General features: G+C 40.6%; 1 protein-coding gene across 18 annotated transcripts in view; it reads right to left on the reverse strand.

Annotated features, from left to right (window-relative positions):
• The window catches only part of SOX5 (SRY-box transcription factor 5), a 607,791-nt gene that overhangs the window by 394,035 nt on the left and 199,085 nt on the right, over positions 1-14,671 (reverse strand). The window contains exon 4 of one of the 18 annotated variants that reach the window (XM_085570324.1): positions 10,968-11,057. The exons of the other annotated variants lie outside the window; for them this stretch is intronic. The gene's annotated coding sequence lies outside the window, so the exon portion shown is untranslated. The remainder of the gene's footprint in view (positions 1-10,967; positions 11,058-14,671) is intronic. 18 annotated transcript variants of the gene reach the window in all.

Here is a 14,671-nt window from a genome sequence, read left to right on the forward strand (position 1 = left end):
CTTCCTGAATGCAGTGGCTCAGTGTGGCACAGGAAGACCGTGTTCTCAGAAATAAAGGTTTGAGCAGTATTTCCTTAAAAGCAGCAAGGAGTGTCTAAAGGTTTAAGAGGGCCAGATGACAGCACTTAGCAGAGGTTTCTGCAGAGGAGGAATAAACTGCAGCTTTTCCTGGAAGGAAAGAAAAATGAAGACCTGAAGGCACAACTCACAAGTTGCATGTGTTCTTGCCAAAAGGTAATTCTCATACCAACATTGATTTTTTTTGGAAGTTAATTATTATGCATGTAAACGAGAAACTCTCTCTTCATGCAATGCTTGCCTCACCGGAATGAAAAATAAAACCTCCACATGTTTGAAAAAATAAAAAAAAAAAACAGAGGTGACAATTTTACAGGGAAACTTCAGCTTTTTCTGTCATTTGTGGCTCTTCAGTAAGGATCCATTTGACTCCTACAATCCTACAAGTGCCCAGGGAGTTAAAATGCAGCAGACAACCATTTGGTAGATGATTCACCTGGGTTGCTTTAGGATCCAGGGCTGACTGGATGAACTTCCAAACTGCCTGCTCTTCCCATTGATTAATGGGGAGTCCCAACAGCCAAATCAGAGCGGAGGTTCCCTGCTGGGTTTGAAGGAAAGGTGCCTGATTCCAGGTCAGAGAGGCCACCATGTGCTGCCAAGGCAGTTCTCCCACCATCACAGGTGACCCCAGCAGGAAATGAGCACCTCCCAGGGATGCAGCCTGTGCTCTTGCTGTGCCAGCTGGGCAGTGCTTGCTTCACCACCACTGCTAACTTCAAGATCTGTTAATTCAGCCCACCATGCAGCAGGTCTAAATGAAGTGAGTGCTGCCCGAGTTTGGGATCTCGGCGTGAATCCCAATTAATTTGATTAACACCAATCTCTCTTACAAGCACAGGATCTTCTACAAGAGCTCCCTGGACACACTCAGTCACACACAGTGCCCAAAGGCCCTAAAGGCATTTGTTTGGATGAAACCATAAATCAAAGCTAGCATGCTACATTTTGGACAAATAAATATTTCTAAACCTATTTCTGCCTATACCAAGCACCCACAAGAACAAAATGTCTTCAGTGTCTTACAGGAAGGAGTAGCACCTTCCAAACCATAAGCACCCTTCTAGCTAGCACAACCATGATAAATCACTGGGAATGAAAGCAGGCACAGTTTTTTTTTTCATGTGTGGCACTTCTATTTCCTTTAATATGTGCCTGATAAAATGTTTTCTAAGCATTGCCTTTAGTATGTGCTTATCCCAAAGGGACCATTTCCAGGAGGACAAAAAGAAATGCAGCACCCACTACTGCCAGGTTTGCCTTCAAAGCCATGAATACACACTTCATTCTCTTGAATAAATTTCCTTTTTATCTAATACATCCAGTGATGCTTCAGGCGTGTGCTTCGCAGACGTGTCCTACCTTTCAGCAGAAACTCTGAAACCCAAGTTAACCAAGAACAAAGTTACCCTCATGAAAATATTTGTCTGGAAAGCTCATGCTTCAACAAGAAGTGTGTTTAATTTTTAAATATTCTTACTGTTAAAGACAACTTTTTGGGGAGCCAGTCCCCTAAGGTTGAGAGGTGCTAAGTGCCTTCAACTCCCAGGAAAGAAAAGGACACACTTCAACAGGAGAGCTCTGCTTGTGCAGCTGAAACACACACTTTTCTTCTAACTGTGCCTTCATTAAAGGGGAAAAAATTGTGAGGTCAAAGAGTACAAAGAACGTTATCATACTTTCTGCTTTAACCATTTCCAAATTCATGACAGAGCTCCTGCCTCATCCTCAGCCAGAACAAAATCCTTCCTGCCCCATCTCCAATCACTGCTACGTATGCGTCCCTGGCTAGGCAGCAGATTACAGTCCGCAATCCTTTAAAGAGCACCCTGATAATATGCAGGGTTAAAATGTCAGAAGCTATTAGAAACTCTCAGACACACAATATATCTCCATCCCCACGTCTTCCCCTTGCACTGTGCAATAACAGACAACAGGCATGCAAACTGCTCAGCTGCAACTGTTCCAAGTCGAATAATTACAACTTGTCAGAAAGAATTAATTTTCCCATTTCTCATAAAGATGTGTAAAAATTACCATGTTATTATACACTGACACTCTCTGGAGGCAGACACAAAATTTAATTTTGAATTCTTTCCGCATATTAAATTAAATCCATAAATAAGAGTTTAGGCATTCACTCGGAAGCATATGTTCATTGGGAGCGAAAGCCAACACGAGCCTGGCTGTAATGGTTGTTGTAATGTTTTAATAGCTCGCTTCTTCTAAGCACCAATAAATTTACATGATCATAACAGTCGTGGGCATACAAGAAGCCCATTACTGTCTGGGCACAGGCAGCAGCGTTAACAGGATGGAAAAATGGAAGAGGGGGGAGAACCCTTAAATAAAATTAGGCAACTGCACTTGTCAGCTGCTCCATGATTGAATTTTTAATATTGTGGTCAATTGGTCAAAACAAATAATGGGATAAAATATTTTAATGTATTTAAAACCTGCTTCTGTGGTTAACAGAGTTTATCTGTCTCTTTCTGCACATAGCTTCGACTTGTCAGGCTGCATTTCCATCCTGTGAGTGTGCTGACAGGAGGAAGGCTCATCCTGGCATCATCTCTCCAGCTCCTGCTGGCCAGCAGGGCTGGGTCTGAGGCTGCAAAGGGCCTGGGTACAGCCACACCCCTTCCCAGCACAACCATGCGGCCCCAAATGCCTTGCAGCTGATGCCAGTGGATTTTGAAATAAAACTCGTGGAGAAGGTGGATGGCAGTTGATCCCACACCCTTTGGGATACTGGGGAGAGCAACCCTGAAGATAAGTGAAGAAGCAACCTACAGATCTCCATCTCCTTTCACCTCACCAAGACAATCCCTGTGTAACCATACCAACATCCCAGACTTCAGTGCAGGCTTTATCCGCACAAACCCAACCCACATATGTGCTCCTTCAGCCCAGCCTGGAGTTGCCCTGCTTGCCTATACTGGTGTGTCTTCCTCATGCTCCTTCCTTTTGGATTTCCAATGATTTGTCATTTAGATACATTCATAAGTGAAGCTGAGTTTTCCAACAGGGAATTTAAATGTGATATAAAGGTTAGCTGTAAAGATGGGCTCCTGAAACTTGCTTTTAAATGCGGGCAATGAAAGATTACAGCTAATCTTATGCTCTGCTTAAATTAGGCCACCACACAGTCTCTGCCTTTCTTACATGTACAGTCAGATGGTTATTTGAAAACTTAACTATTTTTAAGAAAAAAAATCCCAGTTATCTCCAAACCTCTGTGTACCACCACCGAAACTGGGAATATATTGTGTGTGTGTGTACAATAGTGAGTGACTCTCACTGCAGGGCAAAAGGCAAGCCAGCTCCTCCAAAAACGTGTATTACAAGCCCTCACAACATTTTCTTTCATACCAGGATAGGCAATATACATACAAGTCAGTATTATCTCTACAATCACACATTTGTTCAAAATAAGTTCTTTAGTCCCTTACAGGCAGCAAAATGCACAGCCACAGATAGCCAAGCACTTTTCATCTGCAATCACACATTTTGAGAACAGCACTGAAAACCCATCTCCCAACTGAAGTCAACAGAGGAGTTGCTGTTGTGGGAGTTGGACAGGTTCCTAAGCCCTCACTTATCTGCCCAAGGCTTCACTGATGCCCAAACCTGCAGCTCAGCATATTCAAGAACCAGATGTGGCTGCCAGGGCAGGGATGCACCATGAGCATCAGCACTGGCACCTGGACCAGGCAAGGAGAGGCCAGCAACCAACAAAGCACAGGAATCCTTCCTCAGTAACATCACTCACTTTTAATCCTCAGAGAGAGTGAATCCAGCTGAGGTCAACTATGAGCAAAAAAAAAAAGAAATTATTGTGCTTGAAGTCCGCTGGGTGATTTATAGCACACAACCCAAACTGGACTTGTTGGGCTAATTTCCAGGAGATACCACTATAAATACCATCCCAGGCAGACAGCTACAGGTGATGCTCACATTGTCAGTGTGCTGCCTGCCTTGCAGTTGCTCCCAGTGCTCAAATTTGCCAGAATTTCACTGCCCCAAGTTGAGCCTTTAATAATTGGAGATAATGGTTTGGAGCTAAAGAGAGCCTAGCAGCAGTAATGCTGTTTTGGAAAGGTTTAAAAAAGTTTACAAGTAAGCAGAGACAGCTTTGTACAGACTCCTCAGAGGTACAGATGATTCAGAAAAGAGTATGGTAATAAAACTAGAATACAGCTCTTTGAAGCTGAGGAAGTGGGGAGTTTTTCAGTGTTGCATTTTTGACATTGTATTTGCAGTGCTTTGGCCACAAGACTGAATTCTGAAACCAAAACTCGACAGATTTTGAAAAGTATTTTTCGGTGGTGTGGCGGCACTTAGTTACAAAAAACCCACGAGGCACCAGGATTTCACTTTTCACTGATAAATCTCATTCTTACTCAGAGGTGGAGAGACTGAAACCCTTCTCACCTACTGCGTAGCAGCTTCTTTGAAATGAATTTTCAACCTCAGCCTAGATCCTAGTGGGCAAAAAAGAAAAAAAACCCACCCCACAAGCCAAAACCCCCTAAAGCACTTGGTATTAATTGGCCATCCTGGCTGGTGGTCTCAGGACTGAGGCCATGGGTATGGAAAATGAACGAGCTCCTGACCTTCTTCTGATCCTCTCCACAAGGGCTGAGACAATGACTGGGCTATGCACTGCCATTTCCTATTTAATTAAATGGCTAAATGGAAGATTTCCTCTGTGGCTAAATGGGAGGTTTCTTTTTCCAGTGCTGCTCTCAGTCTAGTAACTTGCAGTCATTTAGGTTGACTGTAACATTTAAAGGAAATAATTCCCCCCTTCAGCTTCCCTAGAACAAAGGAAAGAATACTGCACCAGAACTGCAGCTCAGCTTATGGAGAGACAGATTTATATGTGTGTCTTTTGATTTGCATCATTCTTTTCGTTCTAAAGGGACAACCCATGTCATTATTCCCTTTAAAATATAAGACAGGTTTGCCTCTAAAGCCACTGTAGAGAGAACTTCTTAAATGTGAGAGTGAGTTGCTTCCATGTTAAGATGTGCAAACTTCAGCTACCTGATGGGGATGATATATGCACATTATATAATACATATATGTGGAAAACAGCCTTGATGTGACAGCTGAGTCCTGAGGCATCATAGTAGTCACTGAATTTGAAAGACAGCTTCTCTACCAAACCAGTCAAACAGTAAAATGAACACAATATACTCTCCAGCTAGAACTATGCCCTTAAGCTTCAGTTGGAAGAGGAAAAGAAAACTTCTCATTGAAGTCTATTTTAATTAGAGCTGCAGAGAACCAGTCTGAATGAAAGCCTGCCTTCTTTTTTTTTCCTCCTTTTTTTTTTTCTTTTTGAAACCCAAGGTAGAGTTTAAAAAATTCTTGGGTAGAGTGAAAACCAAATGAAGCACTGAAGTAAACTTGCATTTGAACATCCTTTAGCTGAAGAAATTCCTCGTAAAAACTTGGATTTAGGGATGACAAAGAAAGGATGGGTTCTTATATTCAGTCTGCTTCTCCCATATGATCTGCAGACTGGCTCTGTCATAAAAGCTAGAAAACACTAAACAAGTTATACAGCATTTGCTTAACTGACAAAATATTCACTGATTATTACTGCCATTAGCCTGTTCTTTTTGATTTCCCTATGTATTTGTTTCTCAGTTATTTGGATGTTTAGCATCCTGACATGATGTGTCTTCAAAGCTTTGTCAGATGCTATCTTTCTAGATTAAATACATACAGAAGAATATGTTTTTTGTTTGCCTGTGACAACTGACTTGCCTAACCATGGACTTCCAGGAAGGTCACAGAACCTGCATCCATCTGTGCGAGCAGTAACAGCTCGGTGGTACCTGACTGCCTCCACTCGTGCTAGATTTAATAATTAGGAGAAGTTGGAATCACAGCACAAATAGCTGAAAGCCTCCTACATGGCATGCATCCACCTGCCAGCACTCGTGGCTGTCTGGAATACCCTTAAATGTTTCAAGCAGGAGAGTTTTTCCTATTTCCCTGACTGACACCTCCTGTGTCTCGGGGTTGTATGCTATGACTTTAAATACAGGGACCTAGGCTCAAAGATTGTGAGCTAATTTCTGGGCAAGGGGAGCACAAAGCCAATTTAAGCAGATGCAAAAATTATTTTGAAACAACAATGCTGCAGAATTCAGTAAGGAGGCAAAGCAAGAGAGCTGCAGTACCAATCCAGCACAGGCATAAGGAAACTGTAATCATATCTAATTAGAGTTAAAATAATGTTTCCCTTTGAAATGTTTAATTAGCTCTGTTTTATTACATAAACATTCTTGATGCAGAGCACACTGAGCTAGAAGAGTCTGATGAGTTAAACAGTGCAAAGTGCTCAGGCGCCCAGTGAGGGGCAAAACCTGACAAGGAGTGGCTGTTGTTACCAGATGTCTGGACCATCAGTGGAGCCACGATGCTTGCTGCAAACAGCAGGCTATCATTTCAACCTTTGTTGCCTCTACTGAAGCCTCCCATCGTGCTTTCAATTTAACAGCATCACAAGGAGACAAAGAAATTTCTTACAATATGCCTTTCAGTTCAGAGACAAATCCCATTTAAACTTGTTCAACCTCTCATAACGTATTCGTTATTGTTGCCAGTCTGCATGTCCTCTGGCTACACACTAGTTGTTCTGGAAAAGGGAAGCTTTTTTTCCCTACCCCCCAACCCCCCCACCACCCTTTATCTCTCTTTTTTTTTTTTTTTTTTAATTCTTGCCCTTCAGTTTGATAAAGCAAGACCAGATTTACTGGCAAACTTACAGCATGCTTGTCACAAGCTTGCAGCAAATTTAATTAACCTTATTACAAATATGGTTTTCTTGAAGATTACATCACAATCTGGTTTCACATCGCCTGCTGCTGATTCAACATAATCTGTGCTTTGGAGAATATGTTCATTTTCTGAAAATGGTCAAAATGTTAAAATAGCTAAAACTTTGCTATTTCTTCTGAATTCCTGTTCAAATGTTGTGGTGTACCAACACTTTGTCTTACAAGCAGTGTTGTTCTCCTGCCATGTGCCATTGGTAGGTGGGTTCACTTCACAGGACACTTTCCATCCTTTTAACAACAGGGATAGCCAGATGATGGGAAATTTGTTGCTAGCTTAACCCCTCATTAGTACACTGGGACAAAATCCCTAAGAATACATAACTAGAATGAGGTTTGCCCAGCAAGTGAGAAATAAGTAACATTAGTTGCATAATTTGGAATTTTGGCTGCATTAGGACTGAGTAAAGGTATTATTTCTGCACAGGAATACTGACAATGAGAATGCATTAATCAGCTAGGATTAGCAAAATAAATTAATAACTTTTTAATTCAGTACACTTTTTAAAACCCTGAAACGTTTCACTAAAGGATTTTTAGGTGTCAGTTTTCAGAAACTGGAACAAGAAATTCCTGCGACAGAAATCTTACGCCAGCATTCTCTATCCGCATACTTCAAACTTTAAGGAGCTGGATAAACATATCTTGATTGCTTCCTTGAACTACAACTGAATTTGGAACCTTTACTATTTGCAGAGACTGAGTTAGTCTCCTTGAAAGTGCATGCTCTCTCCTAAAACTCTGGGAGAAATATGATTTCTTACATGTTTAGTTTTTTTTCATTTAACATCTAGACGAGAAATGCCCTTGTCTGTATTCATGCAATAACAAAGCAAGACTTCACAGGCTGATATTCTCTTATGGTGTGGGAGGAAGCAGAGGAAAAAAGTCACAACATCTGTACTAAATCCTCTTTAATAAAGCATAAATAGGGAGTGCAAAAGAAAGACACCTTTGCTAATTGCTAGATCTGTAATTCTATTAGCACACAGGTGTTATCAAATCAGTGAGCAGTGGATGCAGGAAAAATTATGCAGGGAGAAAACCCCCAAAGCAAACATTAGCACAATAGCAGGGATCTGAAACCTTGGCACATCCCACATTGTTATGGCTCCCACATATCACACAGATCAGCTGGGTGACCAACACAGTGCAGGTGCATCAAAGCCATTCCAAGGAGAGCAGCTCTGCTCTGGAGGAGATAATCTGCAACAGCACAATCAGTACTAGAGTGTGTAAACACATGGTTAGAATCAGTACTAGAATGTGTAAACACGTGGTTAAAATCAGTACTAGATTGTGTAAACACATGATTCTAGTGCAGTGGCTTTTGCAGATGCCAGCTCCCCCATGACTAGGAATACTTTTTGCTTTTACACCTACGTGTAGATCACAAATATTCAGTATTATTTAACTTCCATATGCTTAAACCAAGAGGTTTAAATTTTCAGGTTTTCTCACTGAAAACTCCAGTGAGAGCATTTGTCCAAGAAAGACAAAAACGGTCCCCCTACCAAGGTCACTTTTCTCCCTTGCAAGAGAAAAACAAGAAAAACTCTCCATCCTTTTCCAATAACCAGAACCTCCACAATGTTCTGCTAAACCAAATTAATCTATATGTTATTTCAGCACTGCCACACATGGAGGTTGTGCATTATTTTATGGATTCACTTTACAACCACACAGTACAAATATTAAATAATTTAAACCAGAATAAGGTCCTTGATTCTCTTAGGAATGTATTTACCCTTAGGGATATATTTTGAAACTTTCTGCAAAATATGCAAAGAACTAATTAGGAAATGGATAATCAAACTAAGGAAGATGTTCTGCTGAGACTGTTACTCAAGAAGCATCAAGAAGTGGTGAGGGATGTGAAAGTCAAGGGGAATCTCAGTGACAGTGAATAGGACAGGATGAACGTTCAGGATTTTAAGCCTCTGAGAGGAGTGAGGAAGACATAGAAGAAGCATTGCTTGGACCCCAGGAGAGCTCATTTCAGATTTTTCTGGGATTTATTTGTCAGGATCCCAGGGAGACTTCCCTGGAAAGCAAAGGGGCTCAAGAAGAGCTGCTTGATTTTGAAATCACAATCTCCTCTAAAGAAAATCCTGTCTATCCCTATGTGTAGAAGGTCAAGGAAGTGTTGCAGAAGGCCAGCATGGCTGACAGAGAACTCCTCAGCTAACTCAAATGCACAACAAAATCTATAGAAGGTATTTGTACCTTCTTCCATTGAAGAAGGTACAAATAACAAATTGAGATGTTGTCTAATCACACAGGGAGTTAGAGATGTAAGAGTTCAGCTGGAGATGGAAGTAGAAAAGGACGTGAAAGCTGCAAAAATATCTTTTTTAAGTCCATTAGAGAGAAAAGACAAAGCCAGAACTTTCTCAGAGACACACAGCAATAGCACAGGAGGCAATGGAAATGTCAGGTGAGTATAAGATTTTTTACCATGAGGATGGTCACCTCTGCTAGCACCTGAGCTGGGAGGTTGTGGAGCCTCCACCCTTGCAAACATTAAAAAGGCAGCTCCACATCCTGCTGCAGGAGATTAGACAAGTCTCTCCAGGGCTCCATTCCAACCTGCACAATGCTGTGATTCTACAACTGCATAAATGTGAATCAGATTGGTCTTCCATCACTTGGAGTGAACACCACTTAAAGAAATATTCCATCATTAACTGAATTGGTTTTGGTCCTTTGTGCAGTCTGTAATAGTTCCAGCACTGAGCAATTTATTTGGCATATTTACACTTCTATTTCTAACAAGTGTTAGTCCATCTGATTAACTCAAATCCTCCGTGCCTTACACTGGTGCTGTACACCAACTACCCCATTGAATGGGGTAACATAAACCTGAATACTATCCCAGAACTTCAAACTAATTTATTTGTGCTTGCTTTCATCCATGTGTCGGCCATGTAGGTTATAAAACAGAAATCTTTCTTAAGGAGTCTGTGCCTAGAAACTGGCAAGACACCAAAGCTCTCCCTGCCCCCTACTTCTAACATGATTCCAAAAGCCCTTCAAATTACAGGAGTGGATCCTGCTTTTTGCAAGCATTAAATCCCGTTTATTGTATATATAGATGGTTTTGAGAAGAATATTTGCTGGACTGAGTGCTGCTGGCTTTCACCTTCATGGTCCCCGCAAATCCACAAAGCTTTATGCCAATGGGATAGGAAGGTTTCTGGAAACTTGTCAGCACATTCAAATACTGTTCTCTACAGTAATTCTGCTTCCTTCATACAGCTTTGAGCCCTTCTTCATCCTCACAACTTTCCAGGCAATCTGACAGTGGGGAATTGAAGCAACCAGAATAAATTCACCGAAGGAGACGATTGCTGCCCATAGATTTTGGGTTCCACTTTTTTAGGCAACGTGTGTGTGACCAGTGTGCAGGAAGGGACATGAAGGGGAGGCTTTTCTCTTTAATAATTCTATACAATCCTCTGGAGTACTACAGAATGAAATGTGCCCTATATAAAGGCTTGATATTATTATAAAACTAGTAACATCACCCCAAAATAAATACTTCAAGATTTATATCATTTTAGAACTCTCAACGTTTGGACAACTGGAGACCTTTAGGTGATTTGCCTGCTATTACTGATACCAAAAATCCTAAAAGAGAAGCCCACTACTGATTGCATATAAAACTGCAAGTCCTGAAGGCAGAAGTTAGCTCTCTTATCACAATCCTCTATGGACAAAGCATCTGTTTATGCTGGCAACAAATTAAAAAAAAAATTTCTCGTTTGATAGGTCCATGAATTATTACAGCACATGAGAGATACAGTACATGCAGCACACAATTTTTCTCAAAATTCTCAAATTTAGCTGGGCATAGCTTCCGCATTCTTCAAAATTCAAGTTCCAAAATGGGAAAACACCACCAGTATTAGAAGTATAACATGCATGAGCAACCAGATTAATCAACTGCCCTGGCAGCAGCAGTTAGAGAACCCACTTTGAACCTAAGAGAACCTTTAACTTTCTACCAAAATTGATTCAGACAAAGGCCTTTACCTGTCTCACACACAGGGAGCACGTTCTGGGTCTCTTGGTCCCTTCCAGTGCAGCCAGACAGCCAAACAAGTGTGAGGTAAAGGCTCTTATCTGGTAAGAAGGAAAACAAAAAGCACTTCTAAAATTTGAATCAGGTAGGGCTAGAACTTAGCCAATCTGCAAAGCCACAGTGACTTCTCAGAATAGAATAACTTACAGATTTTTCTCATCTGGTTTTGATGAGCAAATAGAACGTGGAGATAAGAAACTTTTCTCCACAGAAGTTTCATTGGATTTGACATATGCCAACAGGAACATATGGTTTCACTTGAAAAATTCCAGAGGAAAAATAAGTTTTATTTGAAAAAAAACCCAACCTTTGACCACCTCTAAACTTTAACCTTAACTTGTGGTAGATAATGATTATATCTGCACTGATGCACAGAATAGAGTAGAAGTGAACATTTTTAGGGAGTGTACAAGTAGGCTTTCATAACTTCCTAATAGTGAGCTGAAATGAAGATGGACAAGAGTTGAATTGGAATTTTCAGTGAGTGCACATAGCAAATTCCAGTATTATTAAAATTCATGATTGTGGACCAGAATCGGGAAACCTAAGATGAATTACTCTCTAGTTAAATGTCTTGGTTCATATAAAAGGAGGGAAAAAAAGAGTCAGAAGATCATGAACAAAGAGGGAATCTTGTGACAATGGTCAGGTAGGAAACTTTTGGCCCCAGACTTGATGATTTAAACAGACACACAGACAAAAACTGTTCTGCACCGCTCACTGATGTCTTTAAGAAGGATGCGTCTAATAGCAACTCCTCTATCCTAATCAATTAGGGAAATGCCCCCAACACACCATCAGAGGGATGTTCTAGGTTAAATGTGCTCTAAATTCTTTTGTGTGTAGCATAAACATGCACTGCTCCCACAGTAATCTGAAAGGTGCCAATGCTCAGGGAATTTTGGGTAATTCAAGCAAAAAAGAAACACAAAAATCTTGTTCTCTGCTCTCTCCTTTGGTCCCCCCACAAGCCAGGCAGTGCCAGACCCCTGCATTCTTTGAACAAGGCACCCTGATTAAAAGTGAGACAGATTTGTTACACAAACCATATAAGACTCCAATATCTACTAATAGGAGAACTAAGGAGAAGCCCATCACCATCCAGTTATTTCCAATAAGTTTTCCAGCTAATGGAAATAAACAAAAGTGATTGGATGGCTGCAAAGAATTGCTCCAGTGACATATGTTGCATATAAAAACTAAAGGCTGAATGTAAAGATAGCAGCAGCAAGTTAATGGGGAGAGTTGCAAAGCCAACATCTCAAAAACTAGGAAATGCTGTTTTCTGTGCAACTGCATTTTTTATTGCATGGAGGGGGCACATCCAGTCCAGGAACTGCAAACAGTTTGAGCAATTGTAGCTGCTCCATGGGAATGACACGACTTAAGTTTGGTTAACTACTCTAAGGGTGAAAAGGCTTATGACCCATTGCCCTGGGAGACTGAGGAGATTTATTAAAATATCAATATTGGGCCTCGTGTGAGGTTTCAGCAAGATTTGTAAGAGGTGGGTCTGCAAAAATCTGGGAAACTCTGATGAATCCTTTAAAATTAAGGGTTAAAATAAATTATATGCTCATAAGAGTAGGAGAGGGAACATTCCTGAAATAGAAGTTCCATGTCCATTCAAAGAGCCACTACTATTACATTTCAGGTTACTGCTCCAAAAGTTAAGGGTGACAATTATCCAAAGAAACAAAAACTTTTCAAAATTGAACACAGACAAATTGGCAATTATTCTGTACTCCTCCAGGATACCTGGGATGAACTTCTCAAAAGGAAAAAAAAAAAAAAAAGACCAAAAAATTTGAGGTAGAGAGGAAAAAGTTTTGCACAAATGTATAAACTTCCAATCAGATCATTTCAATATCAACAGTTTAATAAATTAAATTTAAAAAAAACCCAGATAAAGATGCACTTTACCCATCTCTAGGTAAAAAAATCCTTTTGCCTCCTTCTCCACATTCATTAGTGATTCCATCAAAAAAAAGCTAATCCAAATTTTCTCTAAAAATTTGATAATTCTATTTTGATATTCAAATAAGAAAACTATCCCTTCTAACAGGGACTTTCATTTTTAAAATTTCTTCTCTATTTTCACAGGAGTAGCAAAATGTTTCAAATACAAGGAAAAATATTATACATATGTAAACTCATACTGTTCTCTAAAAGCTGTTTTGTCAGGAAAATTCAATAGCTCAAAGGGAAAAGCTCCCATCTGAAGTTTTCTGGCCCAGTTCTTTGGGACCATGAAATTTACATAGAGTAAATAAGGGCTGTAAATCTATAAGAGCACTATCTATTTATAGTACAGCTCAGTAATCTTCAAGCACTTCTCATTAACATGACAGTTACATCACCTTTGATTAATATTTTTGCTATTATTTCTAGCTCCATTTTGCTGAATAAAAATGTAAAATCACTATAACTTTGGATTTATATGACATCTCCCATTGCAAAGTGATGTTAACATGCTTTAAAAAATTATCCATTATTTATTCTCATCAGCTCAACTAGGAAATGAGCCACCCATGGTGGGCAGGCAAAGCACAACACAGCATGCAAGTGAAGTGGAGAGATGATGTTCCCCTGCTGCACAGCCCCCCAAAATATCCTAGGCTAGCTCAGAGGTAAGCAGGCTGTGAAGGGGAGGAATATCAGGAGATGGTGAAGATTTCCAAAAGAGGCTCTTACCCCAATATATGTTGGTTCATCTCTCTTTATTCTGTGGTGTCCAAGGGGAGAGCGGGGCAAAAAGAGGACGAACAGGAAATGTCAGGGGTCTATACAGACTTTGGACAGGGTGGGCTTCCCTGGCTCTCCACCAACCCCATTGGGGCTGGAAGGAGGGGTCCAGGGATATCTTGATCAGAGTCACAGGGTCCCGGGGATAGGGGAAATAGAGTGCCCATGAGCTCACTGGAACAGAGAGAGAATGGAGATTTTTGTTGGCATTAAAGCATGTTGGTCAAGAATATTTTAAATCCCCTGGAGAAAAGGAATCTCTGGGTGGAAGTCTGAGCACAGAGAAAACAAACCAGTGGAGTGACAATGACAAAGGTAAGCCATGAAGATGACTTGCACTTGTTGAAATATGGGGCTAGCTGCAAAAGCCTTACATTTTGCTTTATGATCAATCATAGTTTGAATCAATGAAATTGAGCTCTTTTAAAAAAATTAAAATTCCTAATCACTATAATTAGTCTTAAAAATGCAGGAATGGGAATGATACTGCCTTAAGGAGTCCTTGATGTACAAAACTTGCTGTAAGAGTGGTGCACACTTTGACTTCTCACTGATTTTAGCAGCCCTCACATTCCAAACCCACAGCTCAAAGCCAGGGACCTAGAGTGTCATCCCAGCAGTGGGAAGGGCTTGGATGCAGGGCTTCAATAGTTAGTGAACTCCAAGGGCAGCACTCAGCCCTTGCCTTGGGAGACACCAGCCCTATGATCACTGATACTGACAAACTCAGCCGTTTATTGCTCAAGAAGGATTTTTTTAAAGCTTTTTGTCTCTAATGTAGGCAAATGAGGTCTGCAAATATTCACCAGAGTCAGGCATGCTGTGAGCATCATCTTAATGAGACCATAAGGATGCAAGCAGGAAGAGCTATTTCAGCAGGTCTAAAACTTAATACCCAACAGTTAGATTT

This window comes from Lonchura striata, chromosome 1A, assembly GCF_050655825.1.
Source record: "Lonchura striata isolate lonStrDom1 chromosome 1A, ASM5065582v1, whole genome shotgun sequence".
NCBI classification, from domain to species: domain Eukaryota; kingdom Metazoa; phylum Chordata; class Aves; order Passeriformes; family Estrildidae; genus Lonchura; species Lonchura striata.